A 27,546-nucleotide genomic window follows, 5' to 3' on the forward strand; every position below is an offset into this window, starting at 1 on the left:
TGGTCTTCCTCATTTTAGTTTACAAGGATCAGGGACAATAAAACAAGTAACAGACAAACCAGTGCATTGGAGACAATTGAATCATTAGATTGATGCCATGGCCTGGCTATAATAATCGAATGACTGAAACCAGTGAAAGAATAAAAGAATGCTTTCATTTCTGATGAGTAAAACTTCATTTTGCAATTGATAAAACAAAGCGGTTGATTTTGATTTAACTCTGTTAGAATCAATCTTCATTTTGTACAACTAAAATGGAAAAAGACGAGAATTATATAAACTAAACTACTAATATAAGAATCTGTAATCATATTTCTTTTCTCTGATAATTATCATTCCTCAACTTAGGTCAATTTGGCATTATATTCGAATGCAAATAGCTGTAATTAGTGCTGTTTCTTTATTATGGATAATTATTCTTAAATACACTGGAGTACATTAATAGCTGGTCTGCAATAACAATGCAGTGAACATAGAAGCAAGATTCTCAGTAAAGAGAGATAATTTTCATCCTGAGCCAATGAGGAGAACCACTAGCTGGTTGCTGTATACTAGAAATAGCAACTAAATTTTCTTCAAACCAAATTGTATCCAGAAAACAAAAATGCACGCTAGATGATGTGGTTCTAGATGCAGATAACTAGCTAGAACTAGAAAGACTGAGAAACAGATAGACAGAGGGGCCAGACAGAGGGGCCCTTATTAGTCAGGGTTGGTCATATATCTACACTTCTATGTGCAGGCCTGAGCATGGTTTTTCTTTCCTTTGTGTGAAAGGCTAGAAGCTGTCTATTCATGAAAGACTCCCTTCTCTGTGCCATCCATGTTGTTTGAGGTTGGTTTTTCTTCAAAGCCCAAACAGCAGGACACTAGCATCATAGGTTTTGCTATTAGAATCCAAAGATCCTGCAGAGGCAATGTGTCTGGGGCTGTTAAAGTTCTGCAAATCCATCACTTTAGATTGGTACTTCATAAATTTTAGTGACTAGAAAGATGGAAGGTGAAGTTGATCTTAGAATGATGTGAGCACAGAGAGTCAGAACCACAAGGCATTCTGTTCCACATACTAACATCTCTGCCACATTGACACAAATCTATAGAGAGCACAGTGTGTGTGTGTGTGTGTGTGTGCATACACACACACACAGATTTCTTTATTATGAACAATGTACCTCGGTAGATTAAGATCTGAGATGCTCTTAAATATAAGAATTTTTAGGTGCAGGTGTAGCTGTGTTGTTAAGAAGCTTATTTCCCGATTATATAGTCTTTGATTGACTCTAATTGCATGGCACCTTCGACAAGTATCACCCCCTATAGGCCTTGGCTGACCAAAGGCTTGTGAGTGGGTTTGGTTGACAGAAGCTGAAAGAAGTTCATGATATAGACATTCGTGTGTGTGTGTGTTGTTGGCATGTTAAAATTGTAAATGAGCATCAAAATATTATTTTGCTTAGAATCAGGGGTGAGGGTCAGTGGAAATCTGCCTCAGCAAAATTTCATCTGACCCTTGTATGCAAAGGGAAGTGAAGATTGAATGATGATGATGAACTCTCTTTTGCATTTTTAGCCATTATCTACTGGTCTCACCTGCAATGGACCAGCATCAGAATTCAGGAAATTAGTCTTATGAGTTTATAACTCAGGAAGGACCTTTGATTCTTTTTTTTTTTTCTTCCTACCAAATGGTTTAGTTAAGAAAGAAACTAGTCTTAATTCTTAAATACATCGGCTTTCTATTAGCTTTCTGTGATTAGTGAAACTTATGGAAACTATTCTTTGCTACGTCTGTGCATTTGTGATGCGGGAAAGCTGTTCAACTCGGTGGTATGAAATAAATCAAAGCCTCTGCCATGTGATACATCAAAATTCATAGATTTACTTCAGTGTCTTGGTTGTTGATTGACAAATATATTTTGTGTAACAAACAACATTTGTGGAATATTAATGTTCATTTGTTCGTAGCTGATTATTCATTCTGTCATTTTCTCAGTTTCTTGCTTCCATGCATTCATTCAGGTGACAGAAATGTTTACCTGTCTACTAATCTGTCTGTCTGTCTGTCCATCTACCTCTATCTAACTACATATACTCTTTTACTCTTTTACTTGCTTCAGTCATTTGACTGTGGCCATGCTGGAGCACTGCCTTTAGTCAAGCAAATCAACCCCAGGACTTATTCTTTGTAAGCCTAGTACTTATTCTATCGGTCTCTTTTGCCGAACCGCTAAGTTACGGGGATGTAAACACCAGCATCGGTTGTCAATCGATGTTGGGGGACAAACGCAGACACACAAACATATACACATACATACATATACATATATATATACATAAATACATATATACGACGGGATTCTTTCAGTTTCCATCTACCAAATCTACTGAGGCTATAGTAGAAGACACTTGCCCAAGGTGCAAGGCAGTGGGATGGAACCCGGAACCATGTTGTTGGTAAGCAAGCTACTTACCACACACCCATTCCTTCAATGATATATGTGTGTGTGTATATATATATATATATATATATATATATATACTAAGCAATAAGGGTTTAGCAACGAGTTGCCTTACCACATACCGAATTTAGAAATAGCAGTCAAAGGGTTATAGCTATTTCTTCTACAAAAAAGGGAGATCTCAGTAAAAACAGCATTTGGAAGGCAGACACAAACAGGTAAGAGAGAATGAATAGACTGCAATCTATCATACATTTTTTTAGTTATCCACGGACGTACGTTTCGAAATCAAGTTTTAAGGAAAGCATAAGAATTAGATATTAAATATTAAATAATAAATAATTCTATCTTACCGAAACTTCTTTTCTCTCAGCGTAGAATACTATAATCATAAATGATTATATATTGAATTTTGAGATACCAGAAGGCACCAACTCCACTCAGTATCAGAGCGAGCTAGAATCCGCAACTGGTATCACCGAATTCAATTTGTGAATGAAACGATTGTGTCAACAGCCCCTTCCCACCCGCGTGTAGCCAAAACAAGATGCTGTGGTCATCTACTGAGATAAAATATGGTTATCCGTAATAATGAAGGGTGAAATTAATTAATTTGGAAAAATTATCAATTACACCAAGTAGTCTTCGGCATGTAAAAGCCTCATTCGAGGAAAATTTAAGTAATACTAAGCAATAAGGGTTTAGCAACGAGTTGCCTTACCACATACCGAATTAGAAATAGCAGTCAAAGGGTTATAGCTATTTCTTCTACAAAAAAGGGAGATCTCAGTAAAAACAGCATTTGGAAGGCAGACACAACAGGTAAGAGAGAATGAATAGACTGCAATCTATCATACATTTTTTTAGTTATCCACGGACATACGTTTCGAAATCAAGTTTTAAGGAAAGCATAAGAATTAGATATTAAATATTAATAATAAATAATTCTATCTTACCGAAACTTCTTTTCTCTTCAGCGTAGAATACTATAATCATAAATGATTATATATTGAATTTTGAGATACCAGAAGGCACCAACTCCACTCAGTATCAGAGCGAGCTAGAATCCGCAACTGGTATCACCGAATTCAATTGTGAATGAAACGATTGTGTCAACAGCCCCTTCCCACCCGCGTGTAGCCAAAACAAGATGCTGTGGTCATCTACTGAGATAAAATATGGTTATCCGTAATAATGAAGGGTGAAATTAATTAATTTGGAAAAATTATCAATTACACCAAGTAGTCTTCGGCATGTAAAAGCCTCATTCGAGGAAAATTTAAGTAATACTAAGCAATAAGGGTTTAGCAACGAGTTGCCTTACCACATACCGAATTTAGAAATAGCAGTCAAAGGGTTATAGCTATTTCTTCTACAAAAAAGGGAGATCTCAGTAAAAACAGCATTTGGAAGGCAGACACAAACAGGTAAGAGAGAATGAATTGACTGCAATCTATCATACATTTTTTTAGTTATCCACGGACGTACGTTTCGAAATCAAGTTTTAAGGAAAGCACATACATACATATATATCATCATCATCATCATCATCATTTAATGTCTGTTGCCCATGCTGCATGGATTGGACAATTTGACCAGGGCTGACATGCTGGAAGGCTGCACCAGACTCCAGTTTGATATGGCATGGTTTTCTATGGTTGGATGCCCTTCCTAATGCCAACCACTCTGAAAGTGTAATGGCTGCTTTTACGTGCCACCAGCATGGGTGCCATTTGTGTGACACCAGTATCTGCCATGACTGTGATTTTGCTCAGCTTGATGGGTCTTCTTCTCGATCATAGCATAATGGCCAAAGGTTTCAGTCATTGCTTCCATGAGGCCCAGTGCTTGGAAGATGTTATTTACATGCCACTGACACAGGGGCTAGTTATGTGACACCAGCATCAGCCATGACTACGATTTCAGTTGGCTTGACAGGTCCTCGCAAGCACAGCATATTGCCAAAAGTCTCAGTCATATATATATATATATATATATATATATATACACACACACACACACACACACACATATAATATGTAACCAATGAGACAAACTATAGAGAAAGACAGATGAAACGTCACTAAGCATTTTGTCCAGCATGCTAACTATTCTGCCCTGATTGGAAGTGTTATGTACATTGTTTTGTCTTGGTATAAAAGATAGGCTACAGCAAATATTCTGCTCAATTCCACAGATTTGCCAGTCAGTTGTTTGACTTTAACCAGTTGTGCATGTTCCTTAGTGGCTGACGATATGTGCATCTCTGATCATGAGCAGAAGTAGTGGGGGAGCATCATAGCCATGTGTTGAGAGGGATTCTTTGGGGTTAGAATGATTCACCTCTGGAAACATGGGTGTTTTGTTCAACATCCTTAAACAACCCTTATTCAGGGACCTTTTGAGCGGGTTGGATTACTTGACCAGAAGAAAATTCTAACTGGGCCCCACCTGTAAGGTCATATGCTGCTTATCGTGATATAAGATCACCATGTTGCGCACATATGGTTGTGATGCATGTGCCTAGTGTACCCTTATCAGACGGGTAGTCATGATTGGTATACTGGGCTTTGTATATTTTACCCCTGTGTTACTTTGATGGCATGAACTGCTCTCTCACTCAATAATAATAATAATCTATACTATAAAAGAGAAAGACAGCTGCTTATTGATTAGTTATGTAACAGTTACTAAAGGTACTAAAAGAAAGCAATTATTAAAGGCTTGACCGTCTGGAAATTGTTTTATAAATTCATGTTCCTAGAAATTTCCTATAATTTCAATTTCTGAACTTTATTGAATTTTCAAACTTCAATTTTTCACAAATTTAAATATTCGTTGCATTCACTGCTGAGTATTTTGTTTACATTTGTAAAGTCTCTCACCTTCTCTTTCAATGTTTTCATTTCAAGTTTTAATTTGCTATTCGGAAAACCAATGGTTTATTCTGTTAATATATACGTAATGTAAAAACATTATTGACCAATATAATTTTTGTAAAAAAAATGAAGAAGTGATTTTGTTGTTATGGCTGTTTGTAACACTATAAGTCTTTAAATAACTATCCAGACCGATTTTGGCCATTTTTCTTTTTTAACTTAAAAACCATGGGAGGAGTCTTTTTGGTAAAAAAGGAAAAAAATCATAAATATTCTCAGAGAAAAAATGAACAATTTCAGGGAGGTTTGGCTGTTGTTTCTAGCACAACCCAAACCACCCTCAATCTTCACTCTCACACGGGGTCCATTGGTGGAGTATGAGCAACAAAAAGTATACTACTAAAATGACTCTTTTTTTTAATTCAGTGTGGATAAGTGCCAGCAAGGACCTTCTCAGGCTCTCCAATATTTAGGGGCAGGGAGTGGGATTGCAAAATATTCATAATTTCTCAGATTTTCTTTTTTTATAGCATATAAATGAATTTATGGGTGGGGCGGGGTATTGAAAAACATCAATACATGTAAGAGTGATAAAGAAACGAGGAGGATTGTCTTTGGATGCACTAGAAACAACAACCAAATCACCCTTAAATCATTTGCATTTCCATCTGAAAATATCAACAATTTTGTTTCTTTTTTTTTTTACTGAAAAGGCCATGGTTTTGAAGTGCAAACAAAATTGGTCAAAGTAACCCTGGAGTGGGATGATGGGGTGGGGTGTAAAAATAATTTTCAAAACTTTTTCTTACAAAGATACCTTCCTACAACCCCATCATTTCAAAGGCTGTGGTTTAAAATAAAATGGGGAAAATCCCCGTCAAAACAGAGTAGTTTTAACTTATTTGCTCTTCCTGATCCAAAACTCCATTTTACTGAAACTCCTCTCCCCACCTCCTCAGAAAAAAAATTTCCCCCACAAATTTCTTTATAATTGTAATCTATGCCATTTCAAAGGGAATTGCATTAACTTTCACTAATAGATACCCATTCTCCTGAAAGTTGTGAGGGAAAAAAGTCAGATCATGTGAACTTTTTGAAACTCCTCACTCCATCCCCTTGGAAAAATTCTTTCCCAAAAATCTCTAAATACCCTGAAGCCACCACATCTAAGCAGTATTTGTAGAAAAGTTTGTTAAAAAGTATCCATTTTCCTGAATGTTATGAAACAACAAAGTGAGGGACATATATATCTGTAGTAATGCCCTTTTTATTTATACGATTTTTTCATTTCATGTTTATTTCATTCATTGTTTGCAATGTTATCTCTCTCTCAAACACACACACACCCACTGCAAAGCTTACAGAAGGGCTGTTGAATTGAAATCTCTATGTTGCTTTAAGTGGAAGGTAAAACTTGACAAACTGCTTCCCCTCTCCATTGTTGGACTACCATGATATTTGTTTTTAAAAAAAGAGATTATGACTGTGATAAAATAATAATAATAATAATAATAATAATAATTGTGTACAGTGCTCAGGTGCACTACAACTCATCTAAAGTGTATATATAATCAGGTGTAGTTTCGGCGGATTTCGGAAAGCATGAGGGCCTTAAAAGATGCCGTGTCATGGCAGTCAACAACTGACGCAGGCAGTTTATTCCATGCTTCAGCAACTCTGAGCGTGAAAAAATGTTTCCGAAAGTCATGGGAGCTGTATTGTTTTCTGACTTTGTAGGCATGTCCACGTGTGTTAGACACATGGAGATCAAAAAGGTGTTCAGTGTTGTTGTTGGTGAGGTGGTTGATAACTTTGTGGGTGTTTACCAAGTCCGTCGCCAAACGCCGGAGCTTCAGTGAATCCATGCCCAGGGAAACAAGGCGCTCAGAATATGGTAGGTGTCTGATGGAGGGTATGCGTTTGGTTGCACGTCTCTGGACAGATTCCAGGAGGTCAATGTTCTGTGCAAGATAGGGGTTCCAAACTGATGATGCGAATTCCAAGTGTGGTCGTACCATAGCTGTATACAGTTTTAAATAGATGGCTGGAGAGCGGCTAACAAAAGACCTGCTGAGTGATGCCAAGACACCCTCGGCCTTCCTGACAATCTTAGAGATATGCTTTGACCAACGGAAATCACTGCTGACAGTGATGCCTAGGTCACGCTCGCAAGAGGATTTCTTGATATCAGTGTTGTGGAGGGAGTATGTGAACGCAGGGTTTTTTCTCCCAAAATGCATGGTGGTACACTTGTCCACAGCCAGTTTCAGTTGCCAGTCTGTGATCCATTGCTGCATTGTGTCTAGGTCTGATTGCAGGAAAGAGTTGTAGACATCAGGATCTGTCCTCTTGATTTCAAGGTACAGCTTGATGTCGTCTGCATATTTCAATACTGTGGCATTCTTTAAATTGGCATCTATGTCGTTAATGTATGCCACAAACAAGAGGGGACCAAGGACAGATCCCTGTGGTACACCCGATGACATCTCATATGGTGTAGAGTGCTGTCCTAGAACTGTGACTACCTCCTTTCGGCTGAGAATGAAGGATTTCAACCAGTTAAAAAGGTCATCCCCCACACCCATTGCAGAGAGTTTCACCATAAGCCTTTTGTGTGGCACAGAGTTGAAAGCCTTAGCAAAGTCAAGGTAGACAACATCCACCCATGAGCCACTGTCAGTAATCTGAGTAATGTCCTCAAGGAACTCGACAAGCTGGTCACTGCAGCTGGAGTTAGGGACAAATCCATATTGTGAGGGTCGGATGAGACGGTGAGAGCTCCAGAAGTTCCAGAGTGTTTCTCTGACACACGATTCCATCAGTTTTGCAATACAGCTAGTGAGACTGACTGGGCGATAGTTGACAGGTGATGTGCGGTCGCCCTTTTTGAACAGAGGAATGACACTGGCAGTTTTCCACTGCTCCGGAGTAGCACCATTGTTGAGACAGTACTGGAAGAAAATAGAAAGCTGGTGTAAAAGGAAGTGCCTGCCACGTTTGAGAAGCAGGTATGTAACTCCATCGAGACCAGGGGAGGCATAGTTGCGCTTATTTTGAAGGTGACGTCGCAGCATTGCAGGTGTAAATTCCATAGTTGTTATGGAGTTTGCTGTTAGTGATGGTGAAGATGGTACATTTTGACTTTCAACAGTGAATATGTTTGCATAGCACTCGGCAATGAGTTCTGCGCATTCCTTGGGGTCGTCAGTGATCTGGTTTGTGTGAGGGTTGTGAAGAGGGCCCACTGGAGAGTGAGGTCTCTGCTTTGAGTGCACATATTTCCAGAAAACCTTGCTGTCAGGATTGGCTGCTATGCACTGTTCAAATTCAAGCACTGCTTTTTTGTCACTTGCTTGAGATGGTTGGAGGATTTATTCCGCTTCTTCCTGTTGGTGTCTGATTTATGCAACCTGTATTCCCGTTCAGCAGTCCGACGTTCCCTCCTGGCAAGTCGGACCGCTGAAGTTTCCCAAATTGCCCTTTTGGGGCGGTTCTTCTTTTTTTGTTTACGTGGCACTGATGCTGCACATGCTGCCCATATTGAGTCCAGGATACTCTGGAGTATAGTATTCACATCTCCAGAGTTGTAGAATTCACGCCAGTTTGGGTCCTGTAGTTCAGTGTGGTACAGGTTCCAATCTGCTCTCTTCCAATCGAAGGAAGCAGATTGGAGATGGTTCAGGTTTTTGTTGCCCGCAAGAGCCAGATTGGCGATGATCATAGCATGATCAGAGTCACCTAGAGGTTCCTCCGTAGTGCAATTGATAACCGCTTCAGGAGTTGTGGTGAAGAGCAGGTCCAAGGTGTTGTCGCCTCTTGTTGGAGAGGTGACTACTTGTGACCAGTTTGAGTCCAGCACAAGCTCAACAAAATCGTTGATAATGAAAGCAATACTTACTAAGCAAGTGAGCACAATTATGCAAAGGAATAATTAGATGTAAAATATCACAAAAATTTATTAGAACTGGAAATCAAATGTGAAAATATTATCAAGGGTTTAGCACAAAACCAGATTGTCGATTACTTATTTTATTGACCCCAAAAGATGAAAGGCAAAGTTGACCTTGACGGAATTTGAACGCAGGTTGATGATGATGAACATAAGGACAGATGAAATGCCACTAAGCATTTTGCCCAGTGTGCCAACGATTCGGTCAAATAATAATAATTTTGACACAAGGCCACTTGACTGGTACTTGATTTTATCATTCTGAAAAGATGAAAAGCAAAGTTGATTTCAGTGGAATTTGAACTCAGAATGTAAAGAACCAAAAGAAATACACTAAGCATTTTCTCCAACACTATAATGATCCTGCCATCTCATCACATTAATAGTAATAATAATAATAATAGTTATAATAATAATAATGATAATAATAATAGAGATCTGAAACATTCTATATAAATCTGAAGAAAACAGCTGCAAAAAACTTTAAATGTATCTTTATAATTAGCTAAAAGCATTGAATATTGCTGTATATTTTTTTCATATTATCATTTGAAATTTATTTAATTATTATTTGAGTTTGTGTTAGTATGTGTATGAGTATTTTGGAAAATATGTGCTTATACATCTGTACTGATATATATATATATATATATATATATATATACACACACACATGTATATATGAGAGAGAGAGAGGAAGAAAAGTTAGTCTGTATTTGTGTATTTGGATAGATGTGTTTTTATAATTATATAGTGTGTGTACATATTTGTATAAATAACTGTAAAGCTGCTATTCTTTGAAACGTCTATGGCTAAAAACATTACTGCGACATAGATTTAATAGTCTTTCTGACTTTCAGATTTTAATCTTATTGAACTTTTCAAAGAGTACAAAAAAAGATTTGTTAAATATTTTATCCGTTCTGTTATTATTTAACCCTAGGTCCACTCTGATTAAGCAGATCTGTCATCGCAGCTAGTCATGTGACTACCCTATGCCTTCATGTATCTGGGATCTAGGGTATAGCCCAGTATGTCCTTTTTTTGTCTTAAGATAGTAGGGATGTGATTTAAGATAATTTTTCTTCTCCAAGCAGGTTATCAACAACACAAAAGACCTCCCATTGTTTCACGTTTGTTTATATTATTGAAGGAGTCAGGTGGATAAGCAGGGAGTCAAAGGAGAAAATATATTTCACTATTTTGTTGAGTCTTGTTATGTACCAAGAGTCAAATCCTGTCAGGGTTGACTCTGCTTTGCATCCTTTAGTGGGTTGATAAAAGAAAATATCGGTTATTACTATCTGTTATCATGTTAGCCATAAAAATGTGATACTTATAGTTAAAGACATTCCAGTTATGACCATCTTGTCTATATTTTTACATGGGTTTAGTCAAGCAATTTAGCCCTAATACTTATTCTATCAATCACTTTTAAATGGATATAAACAAACTAACACCAGTTATCAAGTGATGGAGGTCCAAATACACACACACACACAGAGTTTCCAAACAGTTTCCATCTGCCAAATTCACTCACAAGGCATTGGTTAACTCAAGGTTGTAGCAGAAGATACTTGCCCAAGGTGCTGCACTGGAGGGGACTGAACCCAGAACTATGTCATTGTAAAGTGAGCCTCTTAACCACACCTATGCATATCTGTCTATACGCAGAATTACATTTTCCATTCCACCCAGTCTTTTCAAAAGACAGTCATTTGTGATTTGAGGGATATTCACTACTATTTCCAAGACATTGATTTACCCTGTAAATGTTAGATTAGTAGTTTGTATTAAAGACAGGGAGGGAAATGACATGAAACGGGTGGTGAGAAGGGAGCACATGTGATTTGAGGGTACCTGGCTGGATGAGGAACATTACCAGCCAGAACCAAGGAGTAGCACTCAGTTTAGTTGTAGTAGAAAAAGTTAGAGGGACAAGATAGCCTGTCCAGTGGGCAAGAGGATGATATGTGATGCTGAGCAGACAGTGGAATAGCATTTCTTGAGTAGACAGTAGGATGTGAGAGCAAAACTCCATTGCAGATCTCACCTGAGCTTTGCAGAGAATTAATAATTATTGGCGAAATGAAATATTATTATTGGGGTTGGGGAAGTGTGTGTGTGTGGATGTTTGTACATGCATCTGAATGTCGATATTGTTGTTTGGCCTGCAATCCAGTTTCTGTCTCATTGTTGTATAATGACAAAGAATTAAATAGAACTAAATTGAATTGAATTCTATGGTGTCACAACGCATTATCATCTCTGCACTTACAATGATGATGTATTATGATGTTGAATAGATAAGATAACCAAAGTGAATTCTGCCTCCTGAACAATATTATACTTACCGATATGATTGTTACCATAGACAAAATGCAACTTGCAGAAAAAAAAGAAAAAAAAAGAAAGGATTCTAAACATCCTTAATATTTGGAGATATTTTGTTTTTCAAAGGATTCCCTTTAGAATTTTTGTCTTTTAGATTTAAACAGAATCCTTGGATGCAACTGTCATTTTATTATTACATTCTGTTTCTGTTCATTCCTTTATAATACAAAATTCATCAGTTTCGATATATTTGATGATTTTATATAAATTTCACATATATTTCACAATATGGTGAAAATATTTTTCGATACTTCTTTGTAAAACCTATTATTTGTATGTCAGAATGTGTTTTAGCTGGCAAAACAATAGATATAAACCTGGTGGCTAATGATGATAGGAAATAAAACTGACGTTTATATAAAATTGTTCCCTTATGAATACATTCAATACATTGCTTTCATCATGTATTATGAAATCAAATATGCGTATGTATGGATATGGGTGTTGGCAATAGGAAGTGTGTGTGTGTGTGTGTGTGTGTTTTTCAGAAACCCAAAAACTGGAGGTCTGCTGAGAGGAGAGGGAAAGAGAGAAGGAGAAGGAAGAGTGAGAGAAACATAATAAGACATAAAAGCTAAACAGAAAAGAAATATGATGACAATGGAAAACACAATAGACAGAGAGAGAGAGAGAGAGAGAGAGAAAAAAGTGAAATGTAGATAGAGAGGGAGGGAGGGAGAGAGAGGGAGAGAGTCAGGATTGGGGAAGCGAGAGAATGGAAGAGAGGAATGTTGTTATTGAGAGGAAGACAGAAAGAACTGGTTTTGTTACAGTCACTTCTTAGCAAGTCAGATGGAGAGAAAAAAGTAAAAAAGAAAGAAATAGAAAGAGTGTGTGTGTGTGAAAGCGTGTGTGTGTGTGTGTGTGTGTGTGTGTGTGTGTGTGTGTGTGTGTGTGTGTGTGTGTGTGCGTGTGTGTTTTTCTATCAAAAATCTATCCTTGATATGTAGGATTGTAAAATGTTTCAGTATGCTGTTACATCATGTTATTTGTGAGAAATTTGTATAACAAATCTGAAGCTATCTTGTTGTAGTAGAAGTAGTAGTAGTAGTAGAAGAAGAAGTAGTAGAAGTAGTAGTACTCTATAATCATATAATCAATCCAACTGAAGTAACATTATTGCAAACATTGATAATAACAAACAACAACAAACAAGCTATAACTAAAGAAGCTACACACACACACACACACATATATATATATATATATGCGTGTGTGTGTGTGTGTGTGTATAAATATGCAAAATATATATTCTCAGTCACTTAAACATCTCAGAACTAAGCTGCAGCCTAATAAGGCAAGTATGTATAGAGTCAGACACACACAAACCGTCCAACCCATACCAGCATGGAAAATGGACGTTAAAAAATGATGATATATGTATATATGCACCCTCACACATATATGTATATAAAAAGCTGGCTCTCCATCGGTTCCAACGACAAGGGTTCCAGTTGATCCAATCAATGGAACAGCCTGCTCATCAAATTAACATGCAAGTGGCTGAGCACTCCACAGGCACTTAACATAGTTCTGAGGGAGAGGTTAGTCTTTTGAATTACGGGTACAGCTCGTTTTTGCCAGCTGATTGGACTGGAGCAATGTGAAATAAAGTGTCTTGCTCAAGGATACAACACACTACCTGAAATTGAACTCAGGACCTTACAATTGTGAGCCAAATACCCTAACCAATAAGCCAGCCACCTTCACACACACACATGTCCATATGTGTGTGTACATGCATACATATATACATGCATATTTACACGCACACACATACACATGTAGGCATGGCTGTGTGGTAAAAAGCTTGCTTCCCAACCACTTGGTTCCAGGTTCAGTCCCACTGTGTGGTACTTTGAGCAAAGGTTTTCTACTATAGCCTCGGGCCAACCAAAGCCTTGTGAATGTGTTTGGTTGATGGAAATTGAAAGAAGCCACTTGTATATATATATGTTTGATTCTTATCACTCTCAGTACATGTCCTCAGATTGCACTCTCCTCAGATTCACACCCAAACACTCAGAAATGTTCATATTGGGGCTTCCAGTGTGAATGCTTAATACCGAATAAGTGATTTCATTTGATAAAAGGACTTGACCTTTGAAATTTGTTCTCCATTCTTGCCTATATATATAAATATATATATCATCATCATCGTTTAGCGTCCGCTTTCCATGCTAGCATGGGTTGGACAGTTCAACTGTGGTCTGGGAAGCCAGAAGGCTGCACCAGGCCCAGTCTGATCTGGCAATGTTTCTACGGCTGGATGCCCTTCCTAACACCAACCACTCCATGAGTGTAGTGGGTGCTTTTTATGTGCCACCAGCACAGGTGCCAGATGAGGCTGGCAAATGGCCACAATCGGATGGTGCTTTTTATATGCCATCGGCACAGAGGCCAGGTGAGGCTGGCAATGGCCACAATTGGTTGGTGCTTTTTACATGCCACCGGCATGGAGGCCAGTCGGAGTGGCATTGGCAACAGCTACATTCGAATGGTTCTCTTATGTGCCACCAGCACTGGTATCACAGCTACAATTTCCATTGATGTTGATCGATTTTGATTTTGATTTTGATTTTATACATACATTTTATATATGCATACATACATATATATATATATATATATATATATATATATATATATATGTATGTAAAATAAATATAAGAGAGTGGTCACTATGTGGCTCACTCTAGCACTAGTAAATCCAAAAGGTTTCAACCACAAAAATACATGTTTCCCATGAAAGTCAGTACGATTGTTAGCTCACACAAACAGGGCAAATAAAAAATAACAAAAATACAGATTATTTTGGGACAATTGTTTCACTATTAATGAATTAAATGTAATTTTACTCACAAAAAACTCACTTGTAGCTCCTCAGCCAAAACTATCTGGATGAAATCCACTCAATCACACGCTAGATTTTACCATAACGATAAATACACGTGTGGTTCAATTGATTACATCCGACATTATAATTCAAATGCCCCTACCAACAGCGCGCCAAACTTTCACGGAAACAAATACTACATTTAGAAATAAATGTAGCATAATTATAATTAATTAATAAGGGTGAGAGAATTAGATACTAATTTAATAGTATACCTATTCAACACCAAGTGGCCCAGTGCCCCGAGAAACCTGGATTATTATAATATTTTATAACATATTATAATATTTTATAAAAATAACACCCTTATTAATTAATTATATATGTATGTATATATGTATGTATATATATATATATATATGTATATGTATATGTATATATATATATATATATATAATTATATATATATATATGTATATACATATATGTATATACATATATATATTTATATATATATATACATATGTATATATATATATACACATACATATTTATACATATATATATTTATATATATATACACACACACACACACACATACATACATACATACATACATACATACATACATACATACATATATATATAACTTTATTATTATTATTAAACTGGTGTTTGGAATATAACATGAATTTTTGCTGAAAGTTTTTAATCTGGATCACTTTTGAACAGGATGTGTGCATCCTAAAATCATCAGGAACAGTCTCAGGTGAGTTTGCATCAAACAGGTTAAGGAAGAAGTTCATTTCAGCACACCACTTCATCAAACTCCTTACTTCCTTGAGCCAATTAGGAAACCTTAATGTGGTCATTCAACCTGATAGAAGCAAAAGCCAAATTTGTTTTGCATTGTATTCTAGCATCCATAAAAACTGGTTAACGTTATAACATATGTCTGAATAAAATATGTAAAAATGGGCTGATTATCAGTCTCTTCATCTAAACTTCTAAAGTACAGGGGCATAAATAAACCAACACTGATTGTCAAGCAGTGGTGAACTAGGGAGCAGGAGGGACAGACACACACACACACACACACTGTGGGAATGAACCAGAAACCATTTGGCTATAAAATGAGACACTGCATTTATTTGAAGAGCTCAGCCACTGGTCAATATGGGCCTTGAGTATCCAGAGGAAACTCTTAAAGGACAACATTCCCATTTTGTTTTTGATATTTTGATGATTTTGTTCAGTCAGTTTCCAAAGTATTGAGACACATTTGAATAATTCTATCAAGAACTCACTCTATGTAAGACATTTTGGTTGGCAGGCTTTGTACATCATTAGATTTTGCATCATCATCTAGGACAGTGATTCCCAACCTTTTCCCTACCAAGGACCCTTTTTATTTAAATGAGTTTCCCCACAGACCCCGGGATATTGAAAGGTCTGTCAGTTTAACATGTTCAAGGACACCCAGTACTACTTTTGCAGAGCACAAGTTGGGAACTACTGATCTAGGATACATTGGGAGCAAACAGACCGTATATGAGCCCCGTCTGACCCCTGTCAGCATCAGAGAATCAGTGAACGCAGGTGACAGAGGCAGTGGCATCATCATCATCATCATCATCCATGTTGATGATAAGGAAGATAATTAATTGAACAACAGTTCTATTAATATAAACTGGTCACTAACTTACTAATATGAGATCACCTATAATATAAATGGGCCAACAAGAGAGCCTGCATTTGGTTGCTCAACTTACCAGAAGCAGCAGCTAAATCTTTCTCATACTACAGCTGATGTTTTAAAGAGAAATGAGATCCACTGCCAGAGAGAAGAAGAAAAAATGGTTTGGAGTGGAGTGAACACTGAGAGGCCTTTCATCATTGGTTTGCTTGGTCAGGGCTGATCAGTAACTGCAACGATGATTATAAAGCGTACTAAGTGAATCCTAGTTTGAGATTTTGGTTAGTAATTTATTGATGCATATATTTAAATGAAACTGTTTGAACAACTGAGTTGAAACGTTTTAAAATATATATAAAAATGGGGTGTTTTTAGCAGAACCCATTCTGTTGCAAGTATTCAGATGAGATCTACAGTGTGAGGGTAGCTTTTCTATCCTATTTTTTAACCCCCTCACACACACACACTTGTCTTTATTAGATTTTTTTTCCCCCATTTTAATTTTGATAACTTTATTTGATAACATGACTTATATTCTGAAAGGTCAGGTCATTGACTGAAATTGCGTATTCTAACACAGGCAGAAGACTTTTGATTGAAATAATAGCCACGCATTGTTTTGCATCGAACCTGTATTAATATGATCATCTGACTATGCAATATGCTTCCATGATCAAAATGCAATCTTTTTTTTTTTAAATTGCTGATTCATCCAGGTCATTTTTCAAAGATTAAAAGATAGATTATATCAAAGAAAATTATTCAACACTCAAAATATAAATTTAAAAACAAAATGTGGCAAATAAACAAGGACAGAATAGGAATTGGATTCAATTACGGCATTTAAATGCATGTTAAATAAAGTTAGTTGCTAAAAAGAAAATTAAATCAAAAGAATTCGGCTTAATACAGAAATTTGCATCACTATGATAACATTTTCAGTTTAATTTCATCTAATTATCCTTTTCAAAATAAATTGCTGAAATTGGTTTAGACAAACATGTTGGAAACGAGAACTTATTTCTTTGATTTGTTTTATTTGGGCAAAAGCATTATTGGTTCTGGCTTTTAATGGACCAATCACTAGTTTACTTGCACTAGCAACTTTGAAAAGGAAGCATCTATAACTCTGTGTACAACAAATATTGCAAGGGATCTTGTTAAAAAGGCAGGAGTTTTTTTGTTTTGTTATGTGTTTTTTTTTTATTGCTGGTGGTTACATCGATTTCCAATGTATCTCAGTTCAAGAGATACTTTGTTGAATACACACACACACACACACACAACAGCATCAACCCAGCTTCTATCCACTGAACTCCACTCGAAGGATATAGATCAACTCAAGACACTTGCACATGATGTTGTGCAGCAGGATCAAACACAAAATGATGCAGTTGCAAAGCAAACGTTTTAACCCCACAACTATTTTTGCCCTCAAGAGATATATCAGAAGCAAATATGTGTTAAAGCTAAAACAATCCAGAGAAATGGACAAAGTACATTAGACCCATCTTATACGTGACTTTCAGTGCATACATACAATGGAGTACCCGAAAGTAACTTCAAACGTACTCTATAGGACAAGCCCATTGTAATTCACTTGATGCAACTCTCAGGCATCAGTCTGCTGACCGGCGTTGTCCAGTGAAAGGGTCAGGGGTCATACTGCGACATGAGGTGTCTTTGCTTTACAGTGCTTCTCCCCTGTTCATCGATTTTTGCAATGGCCGAAACAGGGAACAGCGGGCTTCTGTGAAATTCTGTTTTCTGCTAGGGAAAATGGCAGCCAAAAACAGTCCCTATGCTTCAAACGACTTACAAGGCTGCTGCCAGGAGCAAAACAGAAGTTTATGAGTGGTTTTCACACTTGAGGAATGGTCACTTATCAATTGCTGACCAACCTCATCCAGGGCAAACATCAACCTCCCAAACGAATGAAAACCTCATGAAAATTCACGAGCTGATCTTAGAAGACCATCATCAAACAATTGACAAACTTGTTGACATGACTAATGTCTCCTGGACCGCCTCCCAATGAATTTTGAGTGAGGAATTGTGAATGAAAAGGGTTGCAGCAAAATTCGTGTCTTCCTTGCTTGCTCACAGAAGATCGAATGCAGTTGTGACTGAACGTGTGTGATGAGCTGAAGGAACAGCTGGGAGTTGATCCGGACCTGTTTTTGGAGGTCATCACTGGTAACGAAAGCTGGGGCTATGGAATTTGCTGATATGGAAGAGATGAAGGAAAAAAATGATGGAGGCATTAAAAGGTATCACTTCACAAGAGTTTCAGCCCTGCTTCCATCAGGGGAAAGCATGCCTGGACCAATGATGCATTGCTTCAAATGGAGAATACTTTGAAGACGATAAAAGTGTAAACATGCAAAACTAAGTGAATAAAATATAATATTGCAAAATTCTGTTTTTTCGGGTACCTCTTGTACATATATATATACATGCACATATGTACACACAAGCGCGCACGCACACACACATACATACATACACACACACACACACACACATACATACATACACAACACATACACACACATACATACATTCATACACACACACACACACACCACATACATACATACACAACACATACACACACATACATACATTCATACACACACACACACACACACACATACATACATAGCAAACACCAGCATTCCCGTACACCTGTTAACTAGTATTTGCAAGAGTACAGCCTGAGTATCTCGCTCATACTTAATACTCCTTTTGTATTTGCTCTACTAGATATGTGTGTATGTCAGTGTGTTGCTGCTGTCCACTTCCTTAAAGGAAACCATTCATACAGCCAAAATTGCAAGCATAAATTAGTTGCAGAATCTGACATACTAAATCCTGATACATATATTTTTTATAAACTTTTAAACTCAGATAATTAAATGGTTTCATTTAAATGTCTGCATTAATAAACTGGTAATGAAAAATCTCTTATTAGGATAAATTTAGTATCTTTTGTAATTTTTATTGTAGTTGTTGATCCGTCCTGATCAAGCAGACCTCTCTCTCTCTTTCTCTCTCTCTCTCTCTCTCTCCCTCTCTCTCCCCCCTCTCTCTCTTTCTCAGTGATTCTCATTTCTGTCTAAAATACACTGTAATAAGGGAGTAATTTAGCTGCTGCTTTTGGCAAGTTGAGCGACCACATGCAGACACTCTCTTTGGCTCGTTAATTCTATTGATTATCTTATATCAGCAAGTGGGATGTTTATGTTAGAGACCAGTTTATACTAACAGAACTGATGTAAAATTCATTATCTTCAACATCATCATCATCATCATCATCAACATGCACATCATTATCTGCATTGACCATTTCTTCTATATTGACATGGGTTAGACATACAATTTATAACATTTTCCCATTATCTCATCTGTGAGTCTATCATCACATCCTCTTCAGCTTTCTCTTCAAATATTTTCTGCTGAATATGTCAGCAAGAGAGCCTTAACATGGTTACCTGAACTGCTAAGTACAATAGCCAAATCCCCTTAAAATTACACCTTACCTTCTTGAAAAGAGAAGGTATGCTGAATAATGTAATGGATTTGCAAAGCCACAAGTGAAAGACAGGATGGCTGAGGCTGGATCACTTTTGTTCATAGATTTGCTCAATCAAGACTAGCCTGGGGCTAAACAACAACAACAATCTCTGCTGTATTTTGGTCCATTCCAAATGGAGTGTCTCCTAGTGGTCAGGGCCACAAGCATGACCATGTAGTTGTAGGTGCAGGAGTAGCAGTGTGGTTAAGATGGTTGCTTCTCATAATTTGGTTTTAGGTTCAGTCCCACTGTGTGGAACCTTAAACAAGTATCTTCTACCACAGACATGGGTTGACCAAATCCTCATAAGTGGATTCAGTTGAAGGAAACTGATAAATGAAACCCATTGCACACACACACACACACACACACACACACACATGTGTATGTTTGTGTCTGTCTCCCACCACAGCCTAACGATTGGTATTGGTTAGTCTATCTCCCTGTAACTTAGCAGTTTAACAAAAGAGACTAATAGAATAAATACCTACCATGTAGTAGGGTCAATTTGTTCATCTTGGGTCAGAATTGAAGCAGATTTTCTGTCTGGGAGCCCTTCTTATCATCAATCCTCATCTGTTTCCAAATCCAAGCAAGATATTTCTTCATTCCTCAACATGTTTCCATGGAAACCTGGTAGTGAAGGGCATCTTTTGTATAACAGTGATGCTCATTTACAGCTATTGCACAATATGACGACAAGGATAATCAAATGCACAAACGCACGAATATACAGCCGAGGGAGAGAAGACTTGTCCAAGGTGCCACACAGTAAGGCTGAACACAAAACCATAAGGCTGGAAAGCAAAGTTCTCAGTCACACAGCTGTGGCTCTGGGTGTATATACTTGTTTCCCTTAAGAGGGGACTGAGAACCAATCCCTGATTAACTATCAGCTCAGTATTATTATTATTGTGCTCGTTAATTCACACCACACTGACAACATCTCTGTTCATGGTTGGTATGGTTCCCACAACCCATTCATCTACTTCAAGCTTCCTCAGTGACCGCCAGCTTACCGACCGAGGGGCCCTGTGAAAGGCCCTCTCCAGGTCAATGAATGCTAAGCACAGCAACTTACTTTTAGCTCTTGCAATTGTTTCACCAGAAAGACAGCAAATGCAGCATCTTTCCCAGACACAAAACCAAACTGCACATCATTGAGTCCCACTCAGATTCTCTTCTCTAATTGATTGAGTCATTAACTCTTCCCACAGATTTCATGGCTGAATCCACCAATGTCATACTTCTCTAATATCTCTCTCTGTAAAAGCATCTCTTTTATTGCGTGTGTGTGTGTGTGCGTGCTCCAGTATGGCAGCACTCCAATGACTGAAACAAGTACTACAATACACACACACACACACACACACACACACACACACACACACACACACACACACACATATATCTAAATATACAAAATTAAGTAAATGACAAGGAAACTAGAATTCAGTAATAATGTTCTTTAGCCTTTAAACTTTATATTACATTTTCTATGTGACTAAATGCTTTATTGCATTATTCTGAAACATGCACATTGAGTTCTAACACCAATTTATATATATATATAAACATATATATATATATATATATATGTGTGTGTGTGTGTGTGTGTGTGGTGTGTGTGTGTGTGTGCTGACAGACAGGTAGATAGATAGATAACGTGTGTGTATACATATATTATACACACACACACATGTATGCACATACATATTTATATCCACATATATACATATAGATATACATGCATACACACATATACACATATTCCTTCCTTCCCGTAGTCTGTGTGTCCCATGCCTGTGAGTGTGCTCGGTTCTAAAATCTTACTCTGCCCTTCAACTATTTTTCAAGGGACTTAACTCATTTCAAGTATTTTAGAGTAATCTACCTTATCACTTTTTTTTATAACCTTTATTCAAATATTTGTTTTAACACAAAATTTATTGCAATTGATTTAAAATTGATTATATAAATATAACAAGGAATTTCTTAGATCAGAAATGTTTCGCTTGAAATATTGCTATTAGTTGTTTCGGGGGTCTTACTGATTAGAAACATAGTGTGCTAATAACTGATTGATTAACCTAATTTTGCTTTCAACAATCACTTTGAGAATATTTAATCTGTTGCTACTTTCAACCATTCAGCTGTATTTATGCTCTGGCAACCGCGATTGATGTTGTTTGCTACCTTTCCTTGTGTTATTGTTGATGCTGTTGAGCTCTGGTCGTAACTACTCCATCTTTTTATAAGACACTGGGTATCAAGGGCTGCATTATTCAATCAGCCCTTCTTTCCCTTCTTTTGTTAGTGACATGTGTTGTAACATACATTTCGCTGCTATTTCTAGCTGTTGAAGTAGGACATCCTTCATTGGATTCTTCTGTTTAATGTATGTGTAATGAGACGAAGTGAAAGGCCTGGCTGGACCGTCAGCATGCCAGGCAAAAGGCTGAGCTGCATTTCATCCACCTTTAGTTTATCCTCTAATTTCAAATTCTTCCAAAGTCGACTTTGCTTTTGATCCTTTTCAATTCAATAAATTAAGTACCATTTGAGCACTGGGGTTCGATGTAATTGATTTGACCACTCTCTCAAAATTGCTGGTTTTGTGCCAAAATTTAAAAGCGGAGTCACCTTATATATGTCATTTCCTAAGAGTTCAGGCTATGATTTTAGAAACTTCTGTTGCTATTTCCAGCAACCAGATCACACACAGAGATAAAGAGTCTACATAGAGATCTTTCTTAAAAATTTTCACTGACTTAATAAATTAATTCTTTTTTTAAAACATTTCTTCTAGAAAATTTCTGAGAATATACTTGTTCTTTCTTATTTTAGTTAGTTTTGTTATTCTTCAAAACATCATCACCATCAAAATTATCCATTGAGTATATTTTATCCACAGAACTTCACTTACACCTTCCATGCTGACATGGATTGGATCGCTTGACAGGATCCAATGGGACCAAGGACTGCATTATGCTCTCCGGTCTACTTTGACACTGCTTCTATGACTGATGCCCTTCTTAATGCCAACCACTTTACAGCATCTACTGGCTGCTTTTTTCATGTATCCAGCACTCGTGGTCATGCTACCATGCAGCCTGCAAGACAATGAGTGCTTTATTTATATGAGTTTCATTCAAAAAGGATTTAATTTAACTTTTTTGACTTTGCATTTGCCTTTTACAGTTTTCATCCAATGGTGATGGGTAAATTTTTTGCATTCATACAAGAAAAATGTTTGTTTTTTAAAAGAATCATTCCTACCCATGAGGTACAAATTACATGTTTTAAATGTGTTTACAATAACTGGTAATGTTGGGTGTTTTAATTTGCATTTTAATCATTCATTGTTGAAACTGAATACCCAATTCAGATCAAGAGGTTCAGGTGTATCCTGTTCAGATGTTTTGCATTTTTTATGCTTTAAAAGCTGATACTAGCAGCAACTGCATAGCTTCAGATTGAGGCACAAAGTAAACCCCACAATTTTGTTGTAATTTGCTTCTAAACTCAAGGACCACAAATTTTAACTTGTCCCAAGGAATATACACAAAACCATCCAATATAACAACAGAACATGGAAATTCAAGCAATATGCTTCTACATGCAGAGCTCTGCCCACCCCCATTCTCACTGCCCCAACGGGCCTCACTCATACCCCATTCCCTAATCCTCATCAATTCTTTATCTCTGATATTATTCAACAAACATAATCACCTGAGAGCAGAATTGACACACCCTACATCCACTCCTCTTCATAACCTTCCTCTTTCCCTCACCACCACCACCCCTGAACCACTTGCATTCCTCATCATCTTCCTCCAGCCATCATCTTCTCTCTTCCCTGCTCTCCCTTCATCCTCCATCACTCCTAATGCTCTCACATCTCTAATACACTCCCTGCCTCTTGAGTCACTCCTAAATCTCCCATCTTCAATTACTACACTCACCTCTGTCCCTTCTAATCATCTCTCCTCACATTCTTATCAGAATTTTCCCCTCTCTCCTTCCAGCCCACTCCCCCACTCCAATCTTGTCCATCATTCCACTTATATTCACTCTGCCCCCCCCCACTGTACTTTTAGAGTTTGTCCTGATATATATCTACCACCATCTCTCTCTTACTCTCTCCATCTCTCTCTCTCTCTCTTTCTCTCTCTCTTGTTCTTCAACTCGGTTATCTTTGTATCTCTTCTTCAGCGAAACACCCACCTCCACCCCTCCATTATTCTTTCAATGTTTCATCAACTGACACACAGCCAACCACCCCCCACCCCACCCCGCCAGTTGAAGGGACTTTATCTTGTCTGGCAAGTTACCTGCTGATCCTTCCAGTGCTGCTGCTGTGAAGAAATAGCACCCATTGCCACTCTGTAAAGTGGTTGGCTTCAGGAAGAGCATCCAGCCATAGAAACCATGCCAAAGCAGACAATGGAGCTTGCTGGGCTCATTTCAAACTCTCCATCCCAGACCAGCTTGGCAAACAGACATTAAACGATGATACGTATGTGTATATCATCATCATCATCATCATCATCATCATCATCATCATCATCGTTTACGTGATGATGATGATGATGATGATGATGATGATATACACATACGTATCATCATTTAATGTCTGTTTGCCAAGCTGGTCTGGGATATACATATATATATATATATATATATATATATAGGTATATATATATATATATATGTATATTCATACATACATACATATACTATATATATATATATATATATATATATATATATATATATATATATATATGTATATACATACATATACATATATATATATATATATATATATATATAATATATATATATATATATATATATGTATGTATATGCATATATATATAGGTATGGTGATGTAAGCAGGAAAAATAGGACTCAAAATATGAATATACGTGTGTGTTTATTAATATTTAGCAGAAGCAACAGAACAATTGAAAGGTGGAGAGTTTCGTGAAGTGGCAACACACGAAACTCTCTGCCTTTGAGTCACTCTGTTACTTCTGCTAAATATTAATAAACACACACACACACACACAGACACACACATACACACAGACACACACACACACACACACATACACACAGACACACACACACACAGACACACAGACACACACACATACACATACACACACACACACACTCACATACACACATTACGCACACACACACACACATACACATACACACACACACATACACATACACACAAACACACACTCACATACACACATACACACACACACACAGACACACACACACATACACACACACACACACATAAACACACACACACACACACACACACACACTGCAGAGAAAGATGAAGAAGAGAGATAAGTGTTACCCTCCTACCATGTTAGCTCTCTGCTCTTCTCTCCTATTCTCTTCGCTATTATTTCATTTAGCTACTCTGACATTTATTGTCTTGCTCAAACATCCATCTTGTCCGTTCCCAATTCCCAAATTGTTATTACATCATGCTTCATGATAAAACTATGTCTTGGGCCTATTTCATTCACATCATTTTTCACCATTTCCATGGCTGCCACCGCACTTTTTTTTCTTTTTTTTTTTTTGTTATTGAAACTAAATTTTAACTTATATTTTCTCTCCTTTTTCTTTTTTTTTTTCTCCTTCCACACCTTCCCTATCTCATCTCCTTCCCCATCACTTCTCCCTCTTTAACCATAAATTTATTTCAATATGTTTACCTATTATTACTTTAATTCTTTCTACAATAACAACAACATCACTTTGCTTCCATCTTCTTTTCCCTTTCTTGTCTTTCATAAAAAAGAAACATTCTTTTTATATTATAAATTATATTGAAAACTTGAATTTCTTTTTCGGGGTTTTTTTTTCTTTCAATATTTGTTCCCCACTTTCTGTTACATTTTATTAAAATATGTATTTTTTTTTATTTATCTTTTTTTTGAAGGGTGCTTGTTTACTTTTGATTTTTTTTTGGATTTTGGGGGGTTTCTTTTTTTTGTTTGCTACGATATTCCTCAAAGAAATTTGTTTATTCAACCCGGAGAATAATCGGTTTTGATTAATACCCAGGCTCATGTGCAAAAACACACATGCATGTAGTCCACATGTTCATACAATATTATACTGGGTGGTGCATTTTAAGAGTTAAATAACTTTTTTAATAAAAGGCTAAGAATGTTTTCCTTTTACTTATATATGTATGTATATATTTTTTTTTTTTTTGCCTTAGAAATACTGTTGAAATTTTTGTAGAATATAACATTCTGCAAATGCCTTCCATTTTCAGCTTCACTGAATTAAACAATTATTAGGCAGGGTTTCATGGCATGTTCTAATGTATCCAGCTTCGATGCCCTAATTTCTTGCCAATATCATTCTTTAGCTTCCACAGCATTTAAGGCCTGTTTACACAAGCTATTTCGTTAAGATAACCCTAAAAGAAAAAGTAACCAGGAGTGATTAAATCTAAAATGGAAAGTGAATTTTGTACCACCATATATAAGTTGAATTATAAACAATAAAAAGAAGAAAAGAAGATAATTTTGGCAAAGTGGTTAAGGTCGTTCAGACCAGTCTTTGTAGTTTACTAGAGATAACTGAATAATGTTAAACTACAATTTGACTAAATATAAATCTAAATCATATATAAATAAATTCTTTTATTAATATGTTTTAATTCACACACACATCTCAAAAGTAAATAGACATCCCTCATTTACCATTTCATCTGTGCAGATTCTACCTGGTGCTTCAAACTTGTTTATGTGTTATGCACTTGGTGTCTTCTGAAATGCTCTCTCAATATGAATACAGCATTATTATGGTGTTTTTTATAATTCATCCATGTCAAGTAGAATATAAAGATTGTTGTTTGCTACTAATACTGCTTATGTCACTAATATCTAATTTTTACCCAGCCCACCAGCCACTTGCAACACCCATTCCTGGCCCTTCATGTCAATAACCCTTACCTATTTTTCAAATAAATCGTTTCTTACTTCACACATCTTTTGACGATGCAAAGTCAGCAGGTAATTTGTCGACAGGAGAGAGGACAACTGCTACAGCACTCATAGCGAGCAACTGTCACAAAGTGTACATGTAAGTATTGCACACTTACATACATGTACATACATACAAGTGTGTGTAAATACACACACAAACACAGATTCTACCAATCAAATTCCATTCACAAGACCAACTTGAAGTATAGTAGAAGACACGTAGCAAAGATGCTGAAACTTCAATATCCAAGAGTGTCGATCAAAGATACTCTATATCAGGGGTGGGAAATTCTGATCTGCACTCAAATTCGAACTATCTTCGGATGAAGTCTCTAAAAATCTAAAGGTGGGAGATTATTTAAGCCTTTCTGTTATATTCTTGTAAATTTGTAACATTAAAGATTTGTAGATTTTCTCAGCACGGATTCTTCACCACAGATTCCTAGGTACCTGCAGTTCATACTTGGTATCTAAAAGTTTCCCCATCCCACCTCTATGCAGTTGCTTGATGGGCTAGAAATACTTTAACAAATTCCCTTTAATCACATGCTACTGTCTTAACCCTTTAGCAAGCTCAAACGTTGTACAGATCTGGCCTTCACAGGTACCCAACAAAAAATGAACAATCACATCATCAAAATCTTAAAGCTATGAGATAGAAAATGATTAATTGGAAACAATGGGAATGAATAAGCCTCAGATTTGACAAAGAAATC

At 36.9% G+C, this 27,546-nt stretch overlaps 1 protein-coding gene across 1 annotated transcript in view; it reads left to right on the plus strand.

Annotated features, from left to right (window-relative positions):
* LOC115217806 overlaps positions 1-27,546 on the plus strand; it is a 549,517-nt gene that overhangs the window by 215,636 nt on the left and 306,335 nt on the right. The gene's annotated exons all lie outside the window — the stretch shown is intronic.

The sequence above is a fragment of the Octopus sinensis genome, linkage group LG12 (assembly GCF_006345805.1).
Source record: "Octopus sinensis linkage group LG12, ASM634580v1, whole genome shotgun sequence".
Taxonomy (NCBI): Eukaryota; Metazoa; Mollusca; class Cephalopoda; order Octopoda; family Octopodidae; genus Octopus; species Octopus sinensis.